The sequence below is a fragment of the Cydia splendana genome, chromosome 20 (assembly GCF_910591565.1).
Source record: "Cydia splendana chromosome 20, ilCydSple1.2, whole genome shotgun sequence".
Lineage (NCBI taxonomy): Eukaryota > Metazoa > Arthropoda > Insecta > Lepidoptera > Tortricidae > Cydia > Cydia splendana.
In genome coordinates this window covers 754,090-780,025 of record NC_085979.1, presented here as the reverse complement: position 1 = coordinate 780,025, position 25,936 = coordinate 754,090, and the positions used below count along the sequence as shown (strand labels likewise).

Genomic DNA, 25,936 nt, shown 5'->3' with positions numbered 1-25,936 from the left:
TTAAAATCGTAACTACATGTATTCTGGTATTTTTAAGGGTTGTGGTGAATAGCAGTGCTACTTAGGTTGCCGATACAAAAAAAACAGATATATTTCAAAAATTGTAGACATGGTCGTTAAAAATACCATTAGGGGTGTCGATTTTAATTTTTGTGTAATTCATTAATAAATTGAGTTTTTTTTTTTATTATTTTTCCTGGAGTAGTCATGAGCAGGTCCATCTTCTGGTGCCAGCTTATCGTAAAATTTTGGGACACGTGGTATAAAAGACGCTATGACCAGCGTCTGGGGCACACTGGTGAAACAAGTCCCACTACCTGAAATGGGTAATAATTTAGTTGTAATTAATTAATGGGTAATTAATTAAGTTTAATTTCCAAAATATCGATTTTGGGGGAAAAAAGGTGGGAACCAAAATTGTTCAGAATTTGATTCTCTACAAGTTTTTTTCCCTTCATTTATGCCGTAAAGTTGAAAATAAACGAGATAATGATATTTCGAATTTGTCGCATTTTTTTAGGTCCAATTCAAAAAATATCGTTTTGGTGGAAAAAAAGTTCGAACAAAAATTGTTCAGAATTTGATTCTCTACAACTTTGTTTCCCTTCATTTATGCCTTAAAGCGTAGAACATAGGAGATAATGATAATATTTTGAATTTGTTGCGTTTTTCAGGTTTAATTTCTAAAATATCGATTTTGGGGGAAAGAAGGTGGGAACCAAAATTGTTCAGAATTTGACTCTCTACAAGTTTAGTCCTCTTCATTTATGTCGTAAAGTTGAAAATAAACGAGATGTTGAAAATATTTTGAATTTGTCGCTTTTTTCAAATTTTATTTCCAAACTATCGATCCTAGAAGAAAAATTGTGAGGAACAAACTTGTAGAGAATCAAATTTTCTAAAATTTTTGCCCTCACGGTTTTACTGTAAAATCAAAAATGACCGAGTTATTCAAGAAAAACCGTTTTTCGAATATACACAGGACCCTGATTCAGTCTACTTTTTGAATTTACACTCCCAGTGATTCCCCCGAGGGACGTACGAAAAAAAAATCCAAGAACTGATTATTCACGGGAAGGGTCGGTTTTTTGGATATAATGACTGGACTAACTTGTAGAGAATCAAATTTCCTACAATTTTTGTCCTTACGGTTTTACTGTAAAATCAAAAATGGCCGAGTTGTTGAAGAAAAACCGCTTTTTAAAAAAAAACCGTTTTTCGAATATACGCAGGAGCCTGATTCAGCCTACTTTTTGAATTTACACTCCCAGTGACCCCCCCGAGGGACCTACGAAAAAAAAATCCAAGAACTAATTATTCACGGGTCAAAATCTATAATGACTGTACTATTAGCATTATGCTGAGGTGGGACCATTTCGTGGTAAACTATTTATTTATTTTATGTTAAATTTCTTTGTTGTTCTGTACTTGTTCTAGTTTAACACGAATAAATGCGATGATTATGATTATTATGGTTATTAAGTTTAAGCATTTTACGTCAAAATTGCCAGAGTCAGAGTACCTATTGATATCTATATTCGGTTTCCTTCCATCCGGTTTCCGTTTTGTCCTATAGGTTACCTTATAAACTAATACCTAGCCTAAACTGCATAATGCACAACTGCGAAATCCATCTAATGTTCGTTATAGCATAGTGCCATAGAGATATATAAGTAAGGGAAGAGTGGTACCTCCATACATCAGTTTTCTCACCAAAACGGAGCAGCGGAATTTATCAGTACTGCTAGTTGACAATAGATGTCGCGATGAACGAGAAGTCTAATACTTCACAATTTTCAGCTAATATTATAACGGATTAACCGGAACTCTATTTTCAACTCCTGCTTATAATATTAGTTGTAAATTGTTTTATCAGTACTTTTTTCGTCAGTAGAGACACTTGTGACATCTGGTGTCAAGTAGCGGTACTGATAAATCCACTACTTGATGCTAGATGTTGACTACAAAATAACTCGCTTTTTGGTAAGAAAGGTGATGTATGGAGTTACCACTCTATCCTTACTTATATTTCTCTATGATAGGGCACTATTAAGCTCTATAAAGGTCACGGATACGGATCGGATGCGCTTGTGTAATTGATCTGGCTGTCATTGATTCAGATGATGGAGCGGCTCTGAGAGCAGGAGAATAGCAATACTCGTAACGGGTTATTCAGCCGCACAGAGAAGACATCCTCTAGACTGAGCATAGTAGCTCTACCCCCTCTGCCACAAATACGGTAGTTTTACTCCATTTTCGAGTCGAAAGTGTCTTTGTGTGACGTCCGCGTCTTTGAACGGACCAATCACGGTACGGGACCTCGCTCACCTCGTCCCCCGCACCCCCGTATTTTTAGCAGCATCGGTTTCATGAAATAATTGCTCTAAACTCCGTCTAGAGGATTCCTAGTCTATGTTCAGCCGTAAGGGGTAGAGAATAAATCAATCGTGGCCATTTCTAGAAGTCATTTAGATAATCACTTATCAACATTGTTACGGTTTAGATCTATACGGCTACCACGAGCACTTACTGCGTAACGTACTCTCTATACGTCTCGCTTGCATTAATATGCCATTACGAGCGAGATGCATAGAAAGGTTGTGCACAAATCACGCGAGGTGTATTCGGCTACTTTTTGACCCATCCCTCCCCCTTGGTGATATTTGGTGAGGTTTTTGGCTACCTCCCCCTCCCCTACATAGCCCTACGTGTATTTCTTTGATTTTTTTCCATCCGACCGGTCAAGGCCATGCGCTCCAAAATTTCGTCAAATAGACTCGCTATTTTGAAGTGCGGAGTGAAGATTTATGTTTAACGAAACCGAGAAAAATATCTACTCATTTGGTAGGTATTATTTCTTAGTTTCGTTCACTGTAGAAAAATACACGTGAGGTCGCCTTATACTCCCCCTCCCCAACGTGATCTGTCGTGATTTTTTCGTGCCCCCTCACCCCCTATCGAACTTCGCGTGATTTGTGCACAAGTCCTAAGTTACGCACATGCTAGCGAATATGTCACGTCAGTGCCAAGCTCGTGGTAAGGTTATTTTGATAACTTGTATATCGCTCAAGCTGGCCCCAATTTCACATCGGTGACAGGTGCGACAATTGTAAAACATCACTGTTGCTGACGTCACAGGCATCCATGGGCTACGGTTACCGTTTACTATCGGGCGGGCCGTATTCCTGTTTGCCACCATCATTGTATTATTAAAAAAAACTTTATTATATCGGAAAAAAACAGATATTTCTCATGCGAAGTTTCTGACAATTGTCAAGATTTAGAAAAATTGTAGGCAATTCTTGACAGGAAATGAGTTACATATATGTCGGAATTTCGTGACAATTGTCGTGTTTCTTGTGACAATTGTCATAAATTTTGCAAGAGAAATATCTGTTTTTTTTTCCGATATAATAAAGTTTTTTGTAATAATACAATGATGGTGGTAAACAAAAATATGTTGTTTTAAACAAAAACAAAAAAAGGTGGTAAACAAACAAAAAAACAAAAACCGTAACCCATGGATGCCTGTGACGTCAGCAACAGTGATGTTTTACAATTGTCGCACCTGTCACCGATGTGAAATTGGGGCCAGGTCGTATCAAATCGGTTCAGAACCGTAACAAGTCGAATCTGAATCGGTCTCTAGATGTCCTGTCGATGTCGGTAACAACTAACAATGTCCAATTAGCGGCGGCCATCTTGACCGCCATCTTGGAAACGTGGACACTGCGATACTTGTGCTACAAGGTTTCTAACTAAAATTGAGCGGATAATATATGATATCGTATTATTTTTATTTAGTTTAGTTTGAGATGTCATGTCAATAAGTGTCTTTTAGTTGCTGAAATAGACAAAATAAAATATATACTAAGACCAAAAGTCCTGTACAGGGTAAAAAATACGCTGACAAAAAAAAAATACTGTGGCATATTGTTGATAATTTAAATAAACAGTTGTTTTAACTCAGGGGAATATTACGCATAGTAAGTTTTGTTTTTGTTAAAAGTTTAAGTTATAAGCAAATGCTTATAGCTTACATTTTATATTTTATTTTATAAACTATAAGCATTATATAAATATATAATTATAGTTTATATTTTTAATGACATTTTGTACCTAAAATATATGTAGGTTAGTAAAAAAATATTCCAAAAAAATTTGTCAACGCATTTTTATTACGAATAATATTATATAATTATATTTCGCCTGTAGGTATGTATTGTTTAATTAGGTAAGTGTCATTTATTTTGTTGTTTTAATGTGATAGAGAAATCGAATTGGTCGGGACACTCAAAACCATAGCCCTCCACTTTCTGTAACTCGGTTAACAAATAAGGTACGCAGGTACATTTCCTTCCGACTTACAATTGCAAAAGTTTCAAACAAAATTACTTTTAACGTCTTCTCTAAACGGTGACAGTTTCAACTTTTAGGCATTTACCCAATTGTCTAGTATAGTTTGAGATCCGATCCCTCATAGTTCGTACAGGATTCAAGTGCAAAATCAAGCTGGTTGGATTGAGGCTTGGTAGGCGAGGGTAATATAGGATGTGTAATATTTAGGGACACTTTAGGGATATGAAGATTCTACGGCCCGCGTTAGGCGTGCTGTGTAACAATAATGTTACTTTAATATTTGGGTGCGACGCAAATAAGGCAAGTGTTTTTATGACTTATCTGTTTTGTTCCAGCAGTGTAGTACGTAAAAATCGGTTTCGTAGTCAGTGGTTTACAGTTTGCGCTTCAGGAATGAAATAAGTGCCTTTAATGACTTTACAATGAGTCACTGATTTAAACTTTCACGATTATTAAACATTATCAAACTACACAACGGGACTTAATCGCGAGAATAGGTTTTAAGATTTACCTCCGACGTTTCGAGGACGGCGTTGTCCCCGTGGTCTCGGAGAAGACTGGCTCAAGTTGACATCAACATCTTCTAGCCGCGCGAGTTTTTCGAACTACCCGCACTTGGTCTTGTTTATCAGTTTGAACGTTTTGCGCACTAGGGATGTTACTCTGTCGACACACAACACTAACGATATTCGATTTATCGACTGTCGATATTCCTTTCCATTTAAAACTTAAATACGCGATTAAGACCCGCTGTGTAGTTTGATAATGTTACAAAGAGTCGTTATTTAACTAGGTAAAAAATTTGTTTTTGTGGAAGATTACATACATGCGAAGTCACATTTCAAATAGAAAATACACAAGTTATACCTAACATAAAAAGACTTATGGAAAACTGCTATTGTTGGCGATATTTTTATACATATGTACATCAGCAATAGCTAAACACTCGTTTTTTATTACATTTTGCAATGAAAAAGGCAAAACCTGAACACAATTTCGCATTCTCGAGTACATAAATATGTTTATTTGTTTATTTGTTTATTTTTATACATACCAGCACTTACAGATAAACCTTACATGCTAATAGTGTTGTGAATATACATTTTAATAAGTATTTTATACAATTCTATCCACTGTTTCATTAGTCATTACGAATTATGTCATTAAATAGGTACATACTCATTTTATATTAATTATGTCATTATGAAATTACACTAACTTATCCTAATTATGTATGTATGTCACATTACGAACTAATTTTTATATTAACAAATATTACAGTACTATATAATCCAAACGAAATTTCAATAAATTATCATTATTTCATATTATAAATTAAATTCACATTAAGAAATAAAATTATACTAAATTGTCAGTTTCTACAATAGAGCTTGGGGTTACAATATTTTCCAAATACCGAGATGATGCACTTAAAAATTTAGTCTCTGAGGAAAAGAAAATGTCTAGCTGCTTGTCGCTGTCTAGTATGTCATTTATCAATTTCAACGCGTGGTGCAGTGGAGAGGAGGCTAGCGCGCGCGCGCGCGCCGGGGGGATGCCGAACAGATCGCGGCGGCGAGTACGGAGTTGCTTCGTTGATAATCGGGGAACGCGCAACGGTATTTGTGCTAACAGCTGGGAATTTGTTAATTTACCGCGTATTATATGGAAAAAATATTTAATTAAGTATATGTTTCTTCGGGCTTCAAGGGATGTATAGTAGGGTGGGTCGATTTTGTAAAAATAATATTTTTAATGCTGGGTACGTTTAAAAAGTTGCGTTTTGGTCTGTTTAGCATCAGAAAAATAATCAAAAAAAAACCTATATAACTTTTAGCCCTCTACCATGGCTTCAATATTTCTAAATTATATATTTTTCGACGTTTTTATTTTTGTATCTAAAATGTGTCCGAAAGCTTTTTTATTTAATTTTATAGTTTATTCATTCATTGCGAGTATCGGAACGTACATTACAATGGTCTTTTTTTTAAATCATAGACAAAAGTAAGCTTTCTTGCGTCAAAACTGTCAACTCAATTTTCGCGTTACCCGCCAATTTGTTCATAAATTTGTCAAATAGTTGTTTTCATAACTCATTAATAGTTTTTAAGTAAAAATAAATAAAACCAAGTGAAAATCTTATTAAACATTTAGAAAACCCTATAATAATTCAACTTTATTCAAGTTTTGTTCATAAATATGAGTGCTAAGCAATCTACCGTCAAAACACGAAGTGAAGTTACTTGCCCTTTGTTTGGACCACCTTCAGATCTTAACGTGAAACTTTTACCGACGATATCAGACACTATTAAGTATATACTTATCGTAAGACACCGTATGCAAGATCTTAATTCCGGAAAACAACCGTCAATAACCCATGTTTTTGCTTGTGTGAGCTGCGACATCGAGAAGATCTGGGCTTCCGCTTCTATTCCTACTGTAAGTCCCAAGAGAATAAAGGAGTTGTTAAAAAAGTATTACGACGAATACTTAAAGGTAATACGGTACCCTAAAAGTAAAATAAACGACAACTATAGGGATAAGTTGACGAGCTTTAAAAACGGCTGTTTAACGCAACTTTTCGACATTGCAGCTTGCAAGTGCACGATTGTACTGAGGACCGATTATTGTTCCTGTGCTAAACAAAATAAAGTACCAGTCATCGAACAAAAATTTCTACTAGATCAACGATCTCACAGACAAATGATTATAGCTGGTGTAGACAAAATTCAGACTCAAAAAAATTGCTCAAAAATTGAAAGACAGCAAAAGTTGCAGAACCGTATGATGGATTTTTATAACTCTCAACCAGGTCTAAGCTCCAACCGAAAAATAGCACGTACTTCGCTTGCTTCACATACTGATTCGAATGCCATCATAGATACTCCATCTGTAATATCACTGCCGAAGACTGATACACCTTATAACACCCTAAGATTGCCAGAACTGGCGAAGACGTGTGATCGGTACGGAATTTCAAATCGATCCGGAGCTGCAATCGCAACTGCTGTGCTGCAAGACGTAGGACTTATATCTCACGACGACAAAAACTTAGTAGTGGATAAAAACAAACTATGGTGGGCTCGAAATATTTTTTTTTTTTTTTTTTTTATGAAATAGGAGGCAAACGAGCAGACGGATCACCTGATGGTAAGCGATTACCGCCGCCCATGGACACCCGCAACACCAGAAGGGTTGCAAGCGCGTTGCCGGCCTTTAAGATGGGAGTACGCTCTTTTCTTGAAGGTTTGTAGGTCGTATCGGTCCGGAAATACCGCTGGCGATAGTTCATTCCACAGTTTGGCTGTGCGAGGCAGGAAGTTTCTGGAGAAACGCACAGTTGAGGACTGCCAACCATCCAAGTGATGAAGATGGTAATGTTGTCGCGTAGGGCGATGGCGAAAAGAAGCGGCAGGGATTAATCCGAACAATTCCTCGGAGCACTCCCCGTTATACATGCGATAGAAAATGCAGAGCGAGGCCACATCTCTACGCAGCGCCAAGGAGTCAAGCCGTTCCGAAAGACGCTCCGAAAATAACGAAAGATGTAACTTGCAGGAGAATATTAGTCATGATCAATTGGAAGCGATTTATTTTGACGGCAGGAAGGACAAAACCTTGCTTATCGAAAATTCGAATGGTCGCTCCTATCGTAGACTTACTGTGGAAGAACATATATCGCTTATAAGTGAACCAGGCTCTTTATACTTAGGACACACGACACCACGAACAGGAACTGGCAAAGAAATTTGCAATTCAATCGTTGAATACTGTCAAAGCCACGAAATCGACTTAAATGAATTAAAATGTATAGGTTGTGATGGGACTGCCACGAATACTGGGTGGAAAGCAGGAGTTATTAGATTAACTGAGTTGAAGTTGCAAAAACCATTACAGTGGCTTGTATGCCAACTCCATGCCAATGAGTTGCCTTTACGACACTTATTTTGTCAGCTGGATGGAGGCACAAGTGGACCTAGAGAGTACTCGGGGCCCATAGGAAAAGCTCTAGAAACCTGTGATAAACTGCGTGTAAAAAAGTACGCAGCTATTACTAGTGGTATTACTGATATAGACCAAAATGTCCTAAAATCTTTAAGTACGGACCAAAAGTATTTGTACGAAATGTGTTGTGCTGTGTCGACGGGAACTTGTAGTGCAGAACTCGCAAATAGACAACCTGGAAAGATGGCTCATTCTCGTTGGCTTACCACAGCAAATCGTATATTACGATATTATATTGGATGTGAGAAACCGTCGAATAAATTGAAAATTCTAACAGAATACATTGTCAAAGTGTACGCACCGGTCTGGTTTGAAATAAAGAAAAAATCGTCGTGTATTTATGGAGCCCACCACGTATTTAATTTAATACGTTTAACTAGATCATTCGGTGACGATGTGAGGTCTATTATTGATCCAGTAATCCAGAGGAATGCTTTTTTTGCTCACCCTGAAAACATACTGGTGGCTATGATATCGGATGAGAGAAAATCTGTGAGAGAACTTGCTCTAAGAAAAATTTTACAAGCAAGACGACAGCCAATCACTGGTTCTGTCAGAGTGTTTAAATTGCCTCAGCTCAATTTTAATGCAACTGATTATATAGACATGATAATCTGGGCTGAGTGTCAAGTTACACCTCCGCCGATTATGAGCCATGTGTCTGAGGAGGATTTGCAGAAGATGATAGATGACGTCTCGCTAGCTCGAGATGTCGTTTTCTCTAAGTTTCCCTGTCACACGCAAGCAGTAGAACGGTGCATAAAACTTGTAACGGAAGCATCGATTACGGTGGCTTCAAAAAATGCACGGGATGGACTTATTCGGACCAAACTGAAATCCAGATCTGTAATGCCATCTTTTGACAATAAGGCACAATACAACTGCTAATTTAGTTAAAATTCAAGTTTTTCAACACTAAAACTTTCGACATTATGCATTTATTTTGTAACAAAAATGGCTTATTTATAAATAATTAGACTATGTTTTATACAATACATGTGGTTTTTATTATTTAGTACTACAAAAAAATATAAATAATCATACACGAAACTGACGTCGAATATTTCAATAATTTAAAACTTTGAGCAGCTGTAGAGGGCTAAATCATATAACGAATCAACATTTTTTTAACTGAATATAAGAGCTTAAACAAAATAGCAACTTTTTAGACCCCCCCAGGTACGATTTACGCAAAAAAATATTTTTTCATACAATATCGGCCCACCCTAATGTATAGTTTACCATACCATATATAAAGAGCGTCGGATACAGGAAAGGGTATGCGCCGTATATTTTCTTATATAGAAATCGCACAAACGATTTTTGCACTTTTTCCAATAGCAGCACGTATTGTTGCTCATGGGGGCTCCAGATGATGGCATTCGTCTCCAGCTTGCTACGCACGTAAGCGTTATATAAGATGGTAATGGCGTGCTGATTGGTAAATGGTTTAGCTTGCCGTATGATGAATCCCAGACATCTTCTAGCCTCGTTACTAACGTTGACTATGTGCGGATTAAATGTTAGTTGGGAATCAAACGAGACACCCAGGTCTTTAATTTCATTGGTTCGCTTCATAGGTTTGCTCTGAAGAGTATATTGGTAGGTTATGGGCTGGCGAACTCTGGCATATGTCATTACCGAGCATTTGTCTTTGTTTAGGGTAATGCTATTTTTTGATGCCCAGCTACAGGTTGCTTCTATATCAAGCTGAAGTAACGTGGGATCATTGGGATCGTTAATCGGGAGAACTAATTTCAAATCATCAGCAAATAACAGACAGGTCGAGAACTTAATTTTTGTTGGTAAGTCGTTTATAAGAATTAGGAACATTAAGGGTCCCAGATTACTTCCCTGCCCAATACCAGAAGTGACCAAGAATGGGGTAGATCTACATCCATTAAACTGAACGTACTGGTGCCTATCTGAGAGGTAACTGGCTAAAAACTGAAGTAGATGTGTAGTAAATCCGGCCATAGACAGTTTTTTCAGTAAGATATCGCAATCTACTCTGTCGAATGCTTTTTGAAAGTCAAAGTAGGCAACATCTACTTGCCTTCTTTGATCCAAGTTATTGGCTATTAACGTGACAGTATTAATCAGGTTTGACGTAGTAGATCGCTTTTGCAAAAAACCGTGTTGTTCGTCACAAAACCAACCATTCAGCTGCTTTCTCGTTTGAGCATATATAATGGACTCAAATACTTTTCCGAATATCGATAATATTGCAATCCATTGTATGTAACCCATTATTAACCCATTGCAATAAGGTGAAAAAATTTATACATATTTATGCACTCGACTGTACCAGTAAAATAATACATCGTTCAACAAAATAGAAGTGCCACAGACTCATATTTATATCTCGAATAATTCACCTGGTCCCCTCGCTGCATGCAGTGCATGAGATGACAGAGATGATGGCTGACGGACCGGGTTGAGCGGTTGGCCCTCGGTCTATATTAGAGATGCAACGGATAGTTGTTTGGCCGCCGAATATTCGGCCGGCGAAATTATACCTACATTTCGGTTTTTCAGGTGCGCATTATGCAGACTTTGATCTGTTTCGTAGTGAAAGTTCGCGTGGACTCATTTCTAGGTTCGAAAATGAGTGCGCGTGCAATAGCGGAATGTTTAAAATGTTTTAAAATAATAAACGAGTACGATTATGACCGTCACTGTTTCTTAAATCCAATTTGTTGACTCCAAAATCAAGCACAATTACTATCCGGTATCCGGCCGGATAGTAAGTCACTATCCGGTATCCGGCCGGATAGTAAAAAGAGGGCCGCATAGGCCGGATACCGGATAGTAACCGGATATCCGGTGCATCTCTAGTCTATATTGGTACGAATTGAAAATGTGAAATAAATTGGATTGGTTACTTACGTCACAGAATACTCTTTTTAAACTATTCTGATATTAGAATATTTTTATCTGACTACTATCGTAGTACTCATCTGGGCTAGGCCCTCTGCAGAGTAGGGGAAGAACACTAGGTACATTAAAATATATACAAACAAATAAATACTTAGTGACACCTCTGGGGGCCGATTATTGAATTTCGAGCACTTGATTTCATGTGGTTCCCTTTAATACCATCTCCACTATGCACTACTAATATAAATACTTAAATTAAATTAAATTCTACTAATAGAATTGGGGTCGAAAAGTACTCGAGTGGAGACCACGGACTAGCAAGCGCAGCGTAGGATGTCCACCCACAAGATGGACAGACGATCTTGTTAAGGTCGCCGGAAGACGCTGGATGCGGGTCGCTTCCAACCGGTACGTATGGAGGTCCATGGCGGAGGCCTATGTTCAGTAGTGGACGTCTTATGGCTGAGATGATGATGATGATGAATAGAATTGAAGACGAACTTCACTCCACTCCCAATTTATATCACTCGTATTTCAAAAATAGCATTTCGCCATTTTCCACAGATTCGAGTGACGAAATCGAGCGATTGAAATCCAAATATCGCCCTCTGTACTATAATAGATTCATGTCAATTAGTAGTATAAATCTATTCACATTCGATTTGAGCGCAATAATGGAGCCTTGGAGCCGATTGGAAGACAATCTGGGCAATGGCCCCGAAGACAGATACGTCACTGTCACGGCTTATTGATTACATTAGTGCGATAGTAACTGTGTCTGTCTGTCTGTGGGTGAATTTCAACAGGTCTAAAATTTACCTAATTTTGGTGGGATTTTTTATTTTTGTAGTTTATGTCTATATTATGTATCGATAATACGTAACTAGTCACAATCGATATTGTGTAGTAATGGCCTTTCATTATACATAGTAGTTTTAGAGATATTATGATTTTAATCATTTGGTTGCCACCAAAATTAGATTTACTGGCCACCATCCCTATTATAGTCTGTATCTTTAGGTATTTCAATAAAAGTAAACAAAATCTACCCTCAAATGGCTCCTTAAGCCAGTTGAGGGTAGATGAAAACATTACACGATCAATTAATGTAGGTTAAAGTCAGTGCAATTACAAAAAGTGAAATTTTGTTTTATTGTAAAGTATTTATTTTTTACTGGTAATCAATGCACTTAGTCATTAATTCTGTGAATACAAAATATAAATATACGACAGCAAATACAAAATTACTTAGCTATGGCCCATAAGTATCAATTTTGGTGACATTAAGCAATTTTGGTGGTTTTCAAATTACCACCAAAACCACCAAAATTGATGCACCAAAATTAGAACCATTGCATAAAAGTATATTTAAAAGTAAACCGTATCACTCACTTCAGTTTCAAGTTTATATTTTAAAAAAGAAACTATAAACATGCTTTAAATACAGTTCACACAAAAACAACTACTTTTCGGTCATTAGTTAGATACACCACCAAAATTGCATTAAAAAGTATTTTAATACACCAAAATTAGATACTTACGCGTTTGCTGGACAGATCTAGCGTCATACGACACGTGCATCATTGCTCAGTGCCGGAGCAGACCTGAATTAACAGGTTACTCCACGTTTGTTAGCCTTGTTGCGTTTCGTTCGACCATAAAATTCATTTTCAATATTTACCACCAAAATTTACTATTTTACCAGGACTATTAATACTTAGTTTAGAGTATCAATTCATGTACTAATCTTCACTTTTATTTTCTTATAATATACGTAGACTAATAACGAGTAAAAGTTTGTGAAGTTTTAGTTAAATCAATGGATGTTATGGTTCTACTATAGAAATCATTCAAGAAAAACGGATTCGGGACACTACACCAAAATTATAATTGCGGCGAAAAAAATTTTTTTTATAAATAACAATAACTTTTATAACATTTTGCGATTTGGCTTAAGATAATAATTTGTGGAAGGTTTTCAGAAAAAAAATACCATTGTGAAACAATTAGTCCACACTGTCATTATCAGCTCCGCCGCAAAAAAAATTCGTTGAGATAATCACCCCTATCTGTTACCTCTTCACTTTTAAACCGTTGGACCCATTTAGATGAAAGAAAAGTCACAGGATACATATATTTATCAATCATCGTCGTCACTCCACGTAGACGATTTCGCGGGAGAAGATACTTTCAAGTGGTTGAATAACTTTATCTTGTTATTATTTTGTGCCGTCAGCCAGGAGACAGTTTGTCAGCAGAACTGTCATACGGTTTACGGGTAGGTGCCCCATTCCAGAAAGGGTCTATAAGTACCACAAAAATACATCACTGATTCTTTTAAATAACATAAATCCAGGATTTAAAGAGTTACTCACGAGAATGTAACCATGCTAACGATTGACAAGGAAAAGTTGATTCACCCAAATCAATTCACATTTGATTTGAGCGTAATAATGGAGCCTTGGAGCCGATGCGAAGACAATCTGGGCAATGGCTCCGAAGAGACAGATACGTCACTGTCACGGCTTATGGATGATATGGGACAGGATTATTATGGACTGGCTTCTTCCCACGGCTTCGTCTGTTTTCTTGGCACCTTCTGCAATAATGCATCGTCAGCATTACTGCAGCAGTGTTGCAGCTGCCAACTTGCATTGTGCCGCAAACGAGCGTTTCTTTTATTTTTTGCCATTTTTATATATTGTGACGTTTTTTGCCACTTTTGTGTTATTTCTAGTCGGGATCGCGAGCCCTTTTCATCCTTATAGGAGAAAAAAAGTGTCCTAAAGTTTCCATACATTTTTCAAACTTTCCTTTTTGTTACCGCCATACAAAGTATATGGGGAAATGGTAACACAATAGGAAAAACACTCTGGGACATTTTTTTATCACATTAGGATCGAAAGAGCTCGTGATTCTGAGTAGAAATAACACAAAAGTGGCAAAAAAGGTCACAATACATATATAAAAATGGCAAAAAATAAAAGATTTTAATTGCGGCAGTAATGTCAATATCTCGCTGCAGCAATGCAACAGTAATGGTGGTGTAATTAATCCGAATGGTACGTTTAGTGTGAGCGATCGTATCATATCTGAATTCTACATATTTTTGTTGAGATGAATATTAACCAAAATGAAATATTGATAGATATGTTTCGAGGTATAACTGAATGCATTTGCGTTGCATGTCACGCATGAGCGAGCTATTAAATTGGGTTTTACCTCAGAGTTACGAGTTGGCACATAACTGGAGCTATTCGTACTACTACTCACACGGTCAACAACATAGTGTAAAGGCACAGAATAAATAACAGTACTACAGTACTACCGTACAGAAAGGACACCTTTTTTTATGTAATAGTCAGCAAACGAGCAGACGAGCCGCCTGATGGGAAGCGGTCATCGTCGCCCATGGACATAAGCAACTTCACAGGAGCCACTTAAGCGTTGCCGACCCTTGAGAACCCTAAATACCCGCTTCTTGAAGAATCCCATGTCGTAGCGCAAAGGAAATACCTCAGGTGGCAAGTCATTCCACATTCTGCACGTTCTGGGAAGAAACGAGCGATTGAGAGCGATTATTCCGCTTACACTTCCTACAAAACCGAAGTTTCATCCTATCCCTTTCTAATGTTTGGCACTATCCCTTTCGACTATTTAGGGTTGTCAAAATTGCGATCATCTTATCTGTGGTCGTGCACGCAAAAGTACGTTAAGTGGTGCTAACCCTAATAATTGCTCGGAGCAATGCTGAGCCGAACGGAGCCGAGTTTGCCCAAAGGGAGTAGTGTCTCCCCAATGGTATAACTGAATGCATTTGCGTTGCATCTCACGCATGAGCATGCTATTAAATTGGGGTTTACCTCAGAGTTACGAGTTGGCACATAACTGGAGCTATTCCTAACTACTACTACTCACACCCGGAGACGCCATGTCTAAAATTTTCGGTACAAAATAGTCTGCCGTTTTTTGCGGGGGAGGGGCACATCAAATGTATAGGTACGTCATGTCAGATAAACAGTCCATACATATGGTTGACAAGTTGTTGACCATAGGCCGCCTATTTTCGACAGAGGGGAACGCCTGTTAATGGCGGCTCCATTGTTAATTACTCCGAGACTCACACGGTAAACAACATAGTGTAATAGAAAATGAGTAGCGTATCTCGCAAATAGCAAGCAGTGAACTTGTTTTACCGTGTGTCATGTCATGTTTGTTCTATACCTTGCGCGTCCCATGATGATCCCTATGACAGTTCATTTGTATATGGAGTAACTGTTACGTAATAGTATATTACGATACACGTGCGAAAAGTAGGAATTTCGCAGCGAGTGGCGATAAATTGAAACACGTTCGAAGAGAGCGTTTTAAATCGACACGAGTTGCGAATTACCTTTTCGCACGTGTATTGTACAACGTTGTATAGCCCTTTACATTTTAGACATAGGCACGGATTGTCCTTAATCCCGCCCTAGGGCGCTATAGTAGCACCATATGTACTGTAAAAGGTATGTACCTATTAATTTTTAGGGTTCCGTAGCCAAATGGCAAAAAACGGAACCCTTATGGATTCGTCATGTCTGTCTGTCTGTCCGTCCGTATGTCACAGCCACTTTTTTCTAAAACTATAAGAATGGGGTATCTATGGATAGGTCTTCAAAAATGATATTGAGGTTTCTAATATAATTTTTTTCTAAACTGAATAGTTTGCGCGAGAGCCACTTCCAAAGTGGTAAAATGTGTGTCCCCCCCCCCCCTTTAACTTCTAAAATAAGAGAATGATAAAGCTAAAAAAAATATATGATGTACATTACCATGCAAACTTCCACCGAAAATTGGTTTGAACGAGATCTAGTAAGTAGTTTTTTTTAATACGTCATAAATCGTAAACCGCAATTTTATTATGTTACTTGCTGCTACAGAACCCTTCATGGACGAGTCCGACTCGCACTTGGCTGCTTTTTATATGGAGTAGCTGTTACGTAATAGTATATTACGATACACGTGCGAAAAGTAGGAATTTCGCAGCGAGTGGCGATAAATTGAACACGACCGAAGGGATTGTTTTAAATCGTCACGAATTGCGATATACCTTTTCGCACGTGTATTGTACAACGTTTTGCAGTACATATGGCCCTTTAAATTTTTGACATAGGCACGGATTGTCCTTGCCCTAGGGCGCTATAGTAGCACCATATGTACTGTAAAATGTATGTACCTATTAATTTTTTAGAAGTATAGCACGATAATTTATTTAGAAGTGTAACACATAACAGCGTCATTGTGGCTCGGGTTTTCATAATAATTATATAGGTATGTCTGTTTTCAGTGTACAGTGTCGGTATATTTGCAATTACCTCCCAGTAAAGATAACCTACTCGCTTCACTCTGCCATGATCCAGCCATATGATGTAAACAGTGTTGGGTCCCTGTCACAACATACGTAGAAGGGGGGGATTAGGTATGTCGCAACTGAAGGGGAAAGGGGGGCGTGATTCATGGCACTCACAATGTTGTCCTGAAGTTTCTATAAATTAGCCTGTAAAGATTTGGCGGTCACAGAGTTAAAGATACGGCGTCAATAAAAGCAGGCGGTTTTATCGCTACAGAGTGATCTCTTTCAGCCAACTTTTATGGTAATGTTATGACGCTTATTATTTTTCTAGTTATTTAAGGTAAGTAAATATTAAAGTTATTTTAAGTAGGTAAATGTCAATTACAATAAAATTACATGTAATTTATTAATTTAATGATTGAGTATGTTTAGGTATAAGTTTTAATTTGTAATATGCTTTTTTTTGACATTTAGATTTTATTCTAGAAATTCTAGACTAGTATTTTTTTATACAATCTTTTTAATGTTTGACGATCCTTTTGTGAAATTTTTAGTGTTAAATTTGATATGTATAATAATTAATCCAATTTTATTATGGAATAATATTAACATCAATAAATTGCTCTAATAATTAGATTAAGATTAATTACGATTCATAAGAGCTTGTTGCTAGGCCTACATGAATAAAGTAAATTTTGTTTGTTTGTTTGTTTGTTTAATAGGATTAGTAGTATTGATGGTTTAATGAAACGGTCGGCAACAAGCGGCCCGCGGGCCGCATGCGGCCCGCGAACCTCGGTTGCGGCCCGCGAGCCTCCCTGGTTATTTTGTATGTAGGTACTTACTCGTAATATTGACAAACGACAATATCTGCTAAAGTAACAAATATTACCAAAGTGCGGCCCGCGTCCACTTCGTTAACTACGTGGCCCTTGGCTGCTAAAAGGTTGCCGACCGCTGGTTTAATGTAATATTTGAAGTATGTGACGCATTTCGTAATATTTTTTTTTAATATGAATTTTATGAATAATAATGCAGTGATTCTCATACATTCCTATAAGTAGAGTTGCAACATTTATCGTTAAGATCAATCTCATTTACAGCAATTTATTGAAAATTGAAATACATTACTAAATTGACATTAAAAAAAATATATATATATTAAGGACATTTTTACACAAATTGACTAAGCCCCACGGTAAGCTCAAGAAAGCTTGTGTTGTGGGTACTCAGACAACGATATATATAATATATTAAATACTTAAATACATAGAAAACAACCATGACTCAGGAACAAATATCTGTATCATCATACAAATAAATGCCCTTACCAGGATTCGAACCCGGGACCATCGGCTTCATAGGCAGGGTCACTACCCACTAGGCCAGACCGGTCGTCAAAATACAATACATTTACTTAAATAATTTTAAGATAATTTTTGGTTTTTATACTTAAATTACCTTTGGACGTGGAATGCAACCATTAATTTACGGCCTTGGGCCTCAAAATTTAAGGTCCTCTATTATTGACCTTCGTGTGATCCGGAACAGGTACCTACTGAATACAGATGAATTCGCCGGCAGAAGCTGTTATTTATAAATTTTGTAATGATTTAGTACCCACCGTAATCCTGGTCAGCATTGGAAAAGGTCGTCCGGTAATCCTTCCCGAATAAAACTCGTAATCCATTATTAACGAAACGGTTCGTGTTCTTTATGTAGAATTCAAAACCAATGTTCCCACCCTTTACGACATTAATTAACATTAATTGGATGTAAAAAAATACGCAAGTCGGTAAGTATAACGGGTTAGCACTGAATGACTAGCACGTTATCTTTTCGCGGATTAGCAATAGTTATTTGTTTTACAAGGGAGCAAAGTTGTTGTTTAACCGCTCGTGCTAATATTGATACCCGAACAAGCAAAAGATTCCAAAATTGAACCACGAGCGTAGCGAGTGATTTGAAAAACGGAATCTGGAGCGTTGCGAGGGTTTCAAAGCACGAGGGTTAAACAAAATTTGCCCTCGAGTGAAACGAAATTTTTCACCACACCAACCCGAAGCAAATATTAAATATAAAAATATCAAACAAAATCAAACCAAATCAAATTCAAATTACTGATAGCAAAGTGCAAATTTGCTATCCGTTTTTGAAGTGCAAAGTAAGCCTTTCCGAGCTGGTGTGGTGAAAAATAATATTTTGGTTTTGATTAATATGGATTTCCGCAAAGTAACGCCTGATTCTATTCACTTCTTTATGCAGAATTAATTAGTATTTTCATGGAAAGTAATTTTGATTTGTTCTTAAAGTAAACAAAGAGTGTCAGTTATCATACAAAAATTGGGAGTCAGTTTTGTGATGGTCAATAGGTATAATAAAGGTCAATATGTGTCAGTGTTGCTATTAAATAATTAAAAGGTCAAACTATATTGGATTTTCGTATAGACTAATATACTGTGTTAGTTAAGATTTACTGAGCGTATAAATTTCAAGAGTAAGAGACAGGGAGATTTAAATAGTGTGTGTAAGTGAGATGCAAGAGTGGTATTAAATTAGATGTTCTAAAGTACCGTATAATTTCACGTTTAAGTAGATTTACGGCGTTTATACGCGAGGCGTATTCTGATTCTCTAAATATTATACTAAAAGTTTATTTCATGGAAAACTAGCGCGAGTCACATGTTGTTTTGTTAATGATGATAGGGTAAGTGCCAATATAATAAATTTAAAAGTGGAATAATTACTGCCTTTCGTGAGACTAGAACTCACGGCCTTTGGATCGATGCTCCAGCGCTCTGCCAACTGAGCCACCAAGACCTCATCCATAGCCAGAGAATCTTTCCATCGTATGGGTCTAGGGCGTTCCCAATATGGCTTGGAACTCCGGTAGCCGTTTAAGATGTGTAACGTTCTTACGGTAGATTCCGCTAGGGTCCGCTAGACCCATATGGTGGAAAAATTCGCTAGCTATAGTGGTTATGGATGAGGTCTTCATGACTCGGCAGCGCGCTGGAGTATGGATCCAGGTGCCGTGAGTTCAAGCCTCACCCAAGGCAGTAATATTTCCACTTTTAAATTTATTCTGAGCTTCAGTAATAGCTTCGTTCGCACGTTTCTGCTTGTTAAAATATGAATTTGTCAATATAATATCTAGAGATAAAAAGTAACACTAATCTAGAAATAATTAGACACGAACACGCAATAAAACCTCTTGTTACTCTTACCGTGGATGTATCCGAGCGAGAACTAGTCTAAAATTTGTATCATATTTTTTTAAATCGCAATCTGCCCCCTGCTTGGACGACTAGTATATGAGCCCATAAAATTACTCATATCGTTAAATCATTGTAGCAATTAACTGCACACACAAATGACGACCGGTGGGTAGTGACCCTGCCTGTAAAGCCGATGGTCTAGGGTTCGAATCCCGGTAAGGACATTTATTTGTGTGATGAACACAAATATTTATTTCTGAGTCTGAGTGAGTTTAGAAAACAAACACCCATGTGTTTTTATTTATGTATATTTATTTATTTATTAGTTAAATAAGTAACACAGCATTACAGTAAAACCAAGGCACTGCGAGAAACTACAAAATAAAATACAATACAAAGAAACTACAAATAAAAACCAAAGACAAATTAAACATTAGATTTGGGCGACGACGTAACAGCGTGGCTCCGTAGCGTCGTCGGACTTGGTGTAGGATTCGGCAGGTATTTATGTATATACATAAGTATGTAATATCCGGGACCGAGCTTTCGGAAAACATATAAAAACTCAAAAATGCGCGTTTTCCCACAGATAACTATAGTAGAAGAGCCGGCCGCAAATTTTCTAACCGACTTGATACCACGATGAAATGCACAATGGTTACCCATAAAACTGATGCTAAGTCCGAATTCGATAGTCTGCCACGGCGGAACTTGCCGAAAGTACGAAAAAAAGGCCACATCCGGTGCGAAAAAAGGGGGCTGATTAACCCATCTGATACCGAAATAATAGTTATGGCAGCAGTTAGAAATTCACATGTAGAAACAGAAAAGCGAAGTCTGCCAGTATTTTTTTTGCCGGAAGTGCTTGGCAGACGCTCTCAAAGGTGGCCACCGGGACCCCTAATTTAACCCATCTGATACCACTATGAAACCAATTCCAGTCGGTAGGTATGATCCCTCATGTCAGGAATATATAAGTCTGCCAAGGCTTTTCCTGCCGAAATACCTTAGCAGGCGAGATTATGTGAGCAAGGTAACGATCGGTTACCCTGCACTAACCCATCTGATACCACCATGAAACCAATTCCAGTCGGTAGGTATGAACCCTCATTTCAGGAATATATAAGTCTGCCAAGGTTTTTCCTGCCGAAACACCTTGGCAGGCGAGATTATAAGCAAGATGACCATCGGTTACCGTACACTAACCCATCTGATACCACCATGAGACCAATTCCAGTCGGTAGGTATGAACCCCCATTTCAGGAATATATAAGTCTGCCAAGGCTTTTCCTGCCGAAACACCTTGGCAGACGAGATTATGTTAGCAAGGTGTACATCAGTTACCTGTCTGTCTGTCAAAATAGACTATTTGCCAAAACTAAAAAAAACCGGGCAAGTGCGAGTCGGACTCGCGCACGAAGGGTTCCGTACCATAATGCAAAAAAAAAAAAAACAAAAAAAAAAGCAAAAAAAAAACGGTCACCCATCCAAATACTGACCACTCCCGACGTTGCTTAACTTTGGTCAAAAATTACGTTTGTTGTATGGGAGACCCATTTAAATCTTTATTTTATTCTGTTTTTAGTATTTGTTGTTATAGCGGCAACAGAAATACATCATCTGTGAAAATTTCAACTGTCTAGCTATCACGGTTCGTGAGATACAGCCTGGTGACAGACGGACGGACGGACGGACGGACGGACGGACGGACAGCGAAGTCTTAGTAATAGGGTCCCGTTTTACCCTTTGGGTACGGAACCCTAAAAACAGCTATACCGATTAGGTTTGCTATATTTCTCCTTGAAAGTCTTTACTAAGCTATGTTTTCACGATTTTTTTCATATTTTTTGGACCTATGGTTCAAAAGTTAGGGGAACTAAAGGGTAAAACACAACTTTTTTTCTTTCAGATCGATTATTTCCGAAAATATTAAGTTGATTATACAATGGTTTTTGAAGACCCTTATTCATTTTAAAAGAGCTATCCAACGACACCCCACACTATAGGGTGGAAGCGAAAAAAAATTTCATCCCCACTTTAATGTAGGACAGCCACCATAAAAAAATATTTTTTCTACTTTTTATGATTAAATTTGACACGAATATATAAATCAGTTACGCTGACAAAGTCGTAAAATATAAACTAGAAAAAATATTTTTTTAGGGTGGCTCCCCTACATTAAAGTGGGATGAATTTTTTTTCCGCGTCAACCCTATAGTGTGGGGTGTCGTTGGATAGGTCTTTTAAAATAAATAGGGGTCTTTAAGGACCATGTTTTGATAAACTTAATATTTTCGGAAATAATCGATCTGAAAGAAAAAAAGTTGTGTTTTCCACTTTAGTTCCCCTAAAATTTGAACCATGGCTCCAAAAAATATGAAGAAAATCGTGAAAGTAAAGCTTAGTAAAGACTTTCAAGGAAAAATATAGCGAACCTAATCGGTTTAGCAGTTTTTGAGTTTTTGCAAATAGTCTATTTTGACGAACGGGTAACTACGGAACCCTACACTGAGCATAGCCCGACATGCTCTTGGCCGGTTTTTTTTTATATTTTATCAGCAGGTCACTAAGCTTGCTTATTCTAAACTAAAATTTTTATTTATGATGAACAATTACGAAAAAAGGACGTTTTCTTAAACCGTCTATTTTTTATCTCTTATTTAACTTTAACAGCCTGTACCTCCTAAAGTATTGATCGCAGAGTAAAAATAAACATAACCAAATTTGTAGCAAATTTAATGTTAAAACTATTGTCTGAAGTAATTATAATGCTATTTGCACAGATATTCGAGATATGAGCAAAAATATGAAAAAAGGTACCTTCAACCCCCCCCTACACCCTCAGCACACCCCCTACCCTCGAGGACTTTTAGTATGTTTATCTGGACACCACAAGGTATGCCTGTACCAATTTTCAAAACTACACGAATTATTTCCGCAGATTGCCCAAATTCGGCTTAATTTGACGTGGCTATTACGAGGCTTCGAACCCGGGATCTCCTGCTTCATAGGCAGGGTCGCTACCGACTAGGCTAAGAGGCCGTTAAGCATTGGTCCTATAATTAATAGAAGTTGTTCAATACAACCTAATTCCTACGCAGAATATGGCTCGTGGCTAAATTTCACCTTATGTAACATTTCCCAGTGATGTTACTCAATTTCAAAGCAGAAATATCAAAGTATAGATAGTTTATTTTCAACCCTATCGCGAGGACTTAAAGGTCAGTTTATTGCTATGTGTAGATAATACCTTTTTCGTTGGGACAGTGAATGTTTGTCAGCGATGTGGATTCAGCTCAGCAAGTCCGAGCTAACGAGAGTACTAATTGGCCACAAACTAAGTCCTACAAACAATATAAATCTTGTATTAAAATCTCTGTTACTATGTGTCTGGTGTTTATTTCTCTATGCGCAGTAAACCACAATCCCTGCAGCGGGTTAACGAAAAATAGTATCCCACCAAAAACATTTTCATGTAAAATGTTGCCAAGACGAAACCATAAGACTCGCACTGTCAAAAAGTTATCAGATTTCTTGTAGAACCAAGTTTCTAACTCTACAAGCCCTAACTTCACAAACTCTACACCTTAGTCAAAATATGTGATCGGGTCTCTACCAAGTAGAAAAGAACTTTAGACTTAATTATAAGAGTCTGAAAACTGAGTCAAGCCTTGAAGCAGAGAACTCAAAGGACTCGGGTCCTAACTACTATGGTAAGGAATGTAAGGATACTGTACTCCTGTGCTAGACCCACAAGTCAATTAAAACTTTAACTCTTCGATTTGACCACACAAATGAATCGAAGCAAAATAACTTCACAACGCCGCGCGACCTTTACGAGTTGTACCGAATTCCTTTTGAAGACGCGCCCGGATCGTGCCTAAATAATAATTAACCCTTAACCACCTACCTACCGTCTCACAGACTCATTCAATAAAAAAAAAGGTATGTTTCTAAGTGTGAGCATCGGAGAAACGTGTGTGTCCTTGTACCTTCCTCCCTCCCGCCTCAGTGCCGCGTCACCGCTCGCCGAGGTCGGTCGTGCACGCGTTTAGTTTTGGTGAGTATATTTCTGCCTCGGCCCGTCTCTGAGACGGGTGGTAGGTGCTTACGTTTTTTTTTCTTGGGGTCTCGGAGACGGGTTGTAGGAGGCTACGTAACTATGCACTCTTATTTTCTTTACCAAGGCAACTGTTTCAGCCTCGAACAGTTATGTGGTAAGACTATTTACTGTAACTACAAAACCAGAGAGCAGGCTCAAATTCATGAAACAACTCGCCGAACAACTAGTAAGACCACATTTAGAGCACCGTGTAACTATTGTTACTATTCAGAGGGACCTTAAAAATGCTCTAAATCGATAATATAAAAATAAATACTTTTCCACAACTACAACGATAATTTGCCAACACTCCAAAACGCTAATGGTGTTGAAGAACGCTTGGAAGTGCGCAAAACCTGCTCTACGTGTGACCCGAAGAAGAAACGCAGAACCCAGTACATGTGTTTCGAATGCAAAAAAACAATTTGCCTAGAATGTGCGAACAAACTGTGCATTCGCTGCCGCGAAAAGCAGTAACTTTGTGGTCTGCAATTTTATTAAAATAGTGCCTTTTTTGTAGCGTTATATTGCTAATTAGCTTTGTTGATTATTAAATAATAAGAAATAATTACTTGGATCTCTATAAGAAGTTATAATTTTCGTTGATCTCACCTTTTAAAGGATATATTGTTCCTAGAGTAAAATAAAGACTGGCGCCATATGTTTAAGAGAAAAATATGTTATGTTCGTGTTTTTGATGTTATTTTTATATTAATAAACAATTTAACTTGGGTAATTGTTGTTTCTATTTCCAAAAACCTATATAAACCATAACATTTAAAATATAAGGTCGATATTATGTAGCCGTCCTAAGGACGGGAGGTAGGTGCATGTGTAATAAAAATAGTAGGTAGGTAGTTAAGGGTTAACAAGTTACCAACACATATTTTTCTTACAAAACCTACACTTAATAAACAAAGTAACTACTCAAGGTTCGACATCTGTTTGCCTGTGGTAAAACTAAAAGCTATTTTAAACTTTAACTGTTCGATTTGACCACAAAAACGATCAAATCGAAACCAAAGACCAACTTCACAACGCCGCGTGACCTTTTACGAGTTATACCGACTTCCTTTAGGTTTGAAAACGCGCCCGGATCGTATATTATTCACTGCGGTTGGACTTTTGTTTATCGCCGACGAAAACTATAAATCGGAGAGGCTGTAAACGTCGCAAATATTTGCGGGTGTTGTTTGTACAGTCAACGACAGAGCTACGAATACAGGCAAAGTGTCAAAAATATGTATACAGTACTTTATTGCCTGTACATTAAGGTCGTGTATACATATTTTTGGCACTTTGCCTGTATTCATAGCTCTGTTGTTGACTGTAGGTACAAGACTGCGGGCTCTTAATAAAGTTTATATGAGGGATGTATGTGTTATAGCCATGGGCATAGAGAAATATAGTAAGAATAGAGTGCTCACTCCATACATCAGGTTTGGTACGAAATCGACTATTATTTTCCCAGTCGACATCTAGTATCGAGTAGCGTAATTATCAGTACCGCTACTTGATACTAGAATTCTCTAGTGTCGCGACTCACGAAAATTGTATTGAACAACAATTTACAACTTTAAAAGCAGAAGAGTTCCAGTTAATCTGGTTACAATATTAGCTGAAAAATGTTGAGCATTAGATTTGGTTGTTGCAACATCTATTGTCAAGTAGCAGTACTGATAATTCCGCTATTCGATGCTAGATGTCGACTACGAAAATAATTGTCGTTTTGGTACTAAAACTGATGTAATGGAGTGAGTATTTTTTTTCTCTATGCTCTGGGTAAGTTTTTCAGTGAATATGAGATATCTCGATACAATAAGATATATTTTTTACACACTAATAACAAAGAAACAGTACAATCAGCAACACTCCTAACTGTACATCGTTGGACCTTATTATAAAAGGCGTAAGGTCCACCGATGTACAGTTAATAGTGTGGGTGATGTACCATAAATTAAGCATAAACATTAAACTATGGAAAAAACAGGCAATATTATTGCTAAAGAGAGGATGCCTTCCAGATAATCTCTGAGT

The 25,936-nt window shown here is 37.5% G+C and overlaps 1 protein-coding gene and 1 long non-coding RNA gene across 2 annotated transcripts in view; one reads left to right on the top strand and one right to left on the bottom strand.

Moving 5' to 3' along the window:
* LOC134800878 (uncharacterized) overlaps positions 1-7,808 on the top strand; it is a 56,671-nt gene extending 48,863 nt beyond the window's left edge. The window contains exon 2 of the long non-coding RNA XR_010145582.1: positions 7,614-7,808. This is a non-coding gene — a long non-coding RNA (uncharacterized LOC134800878). The remainder of the gene's footprint in view (positions 1-7,613) is intronic.
* The window catches only part of LOC134800770 (KH domain-containing, RNA-binding, signal transduction-associated protein 2-like), a 352,308-nt gene that overhangs the window by 58,947 nt on the left and 267,425 nt on the right, over positions 1-25,936 (bottom strand). The window lies entirely within an intron of this gene.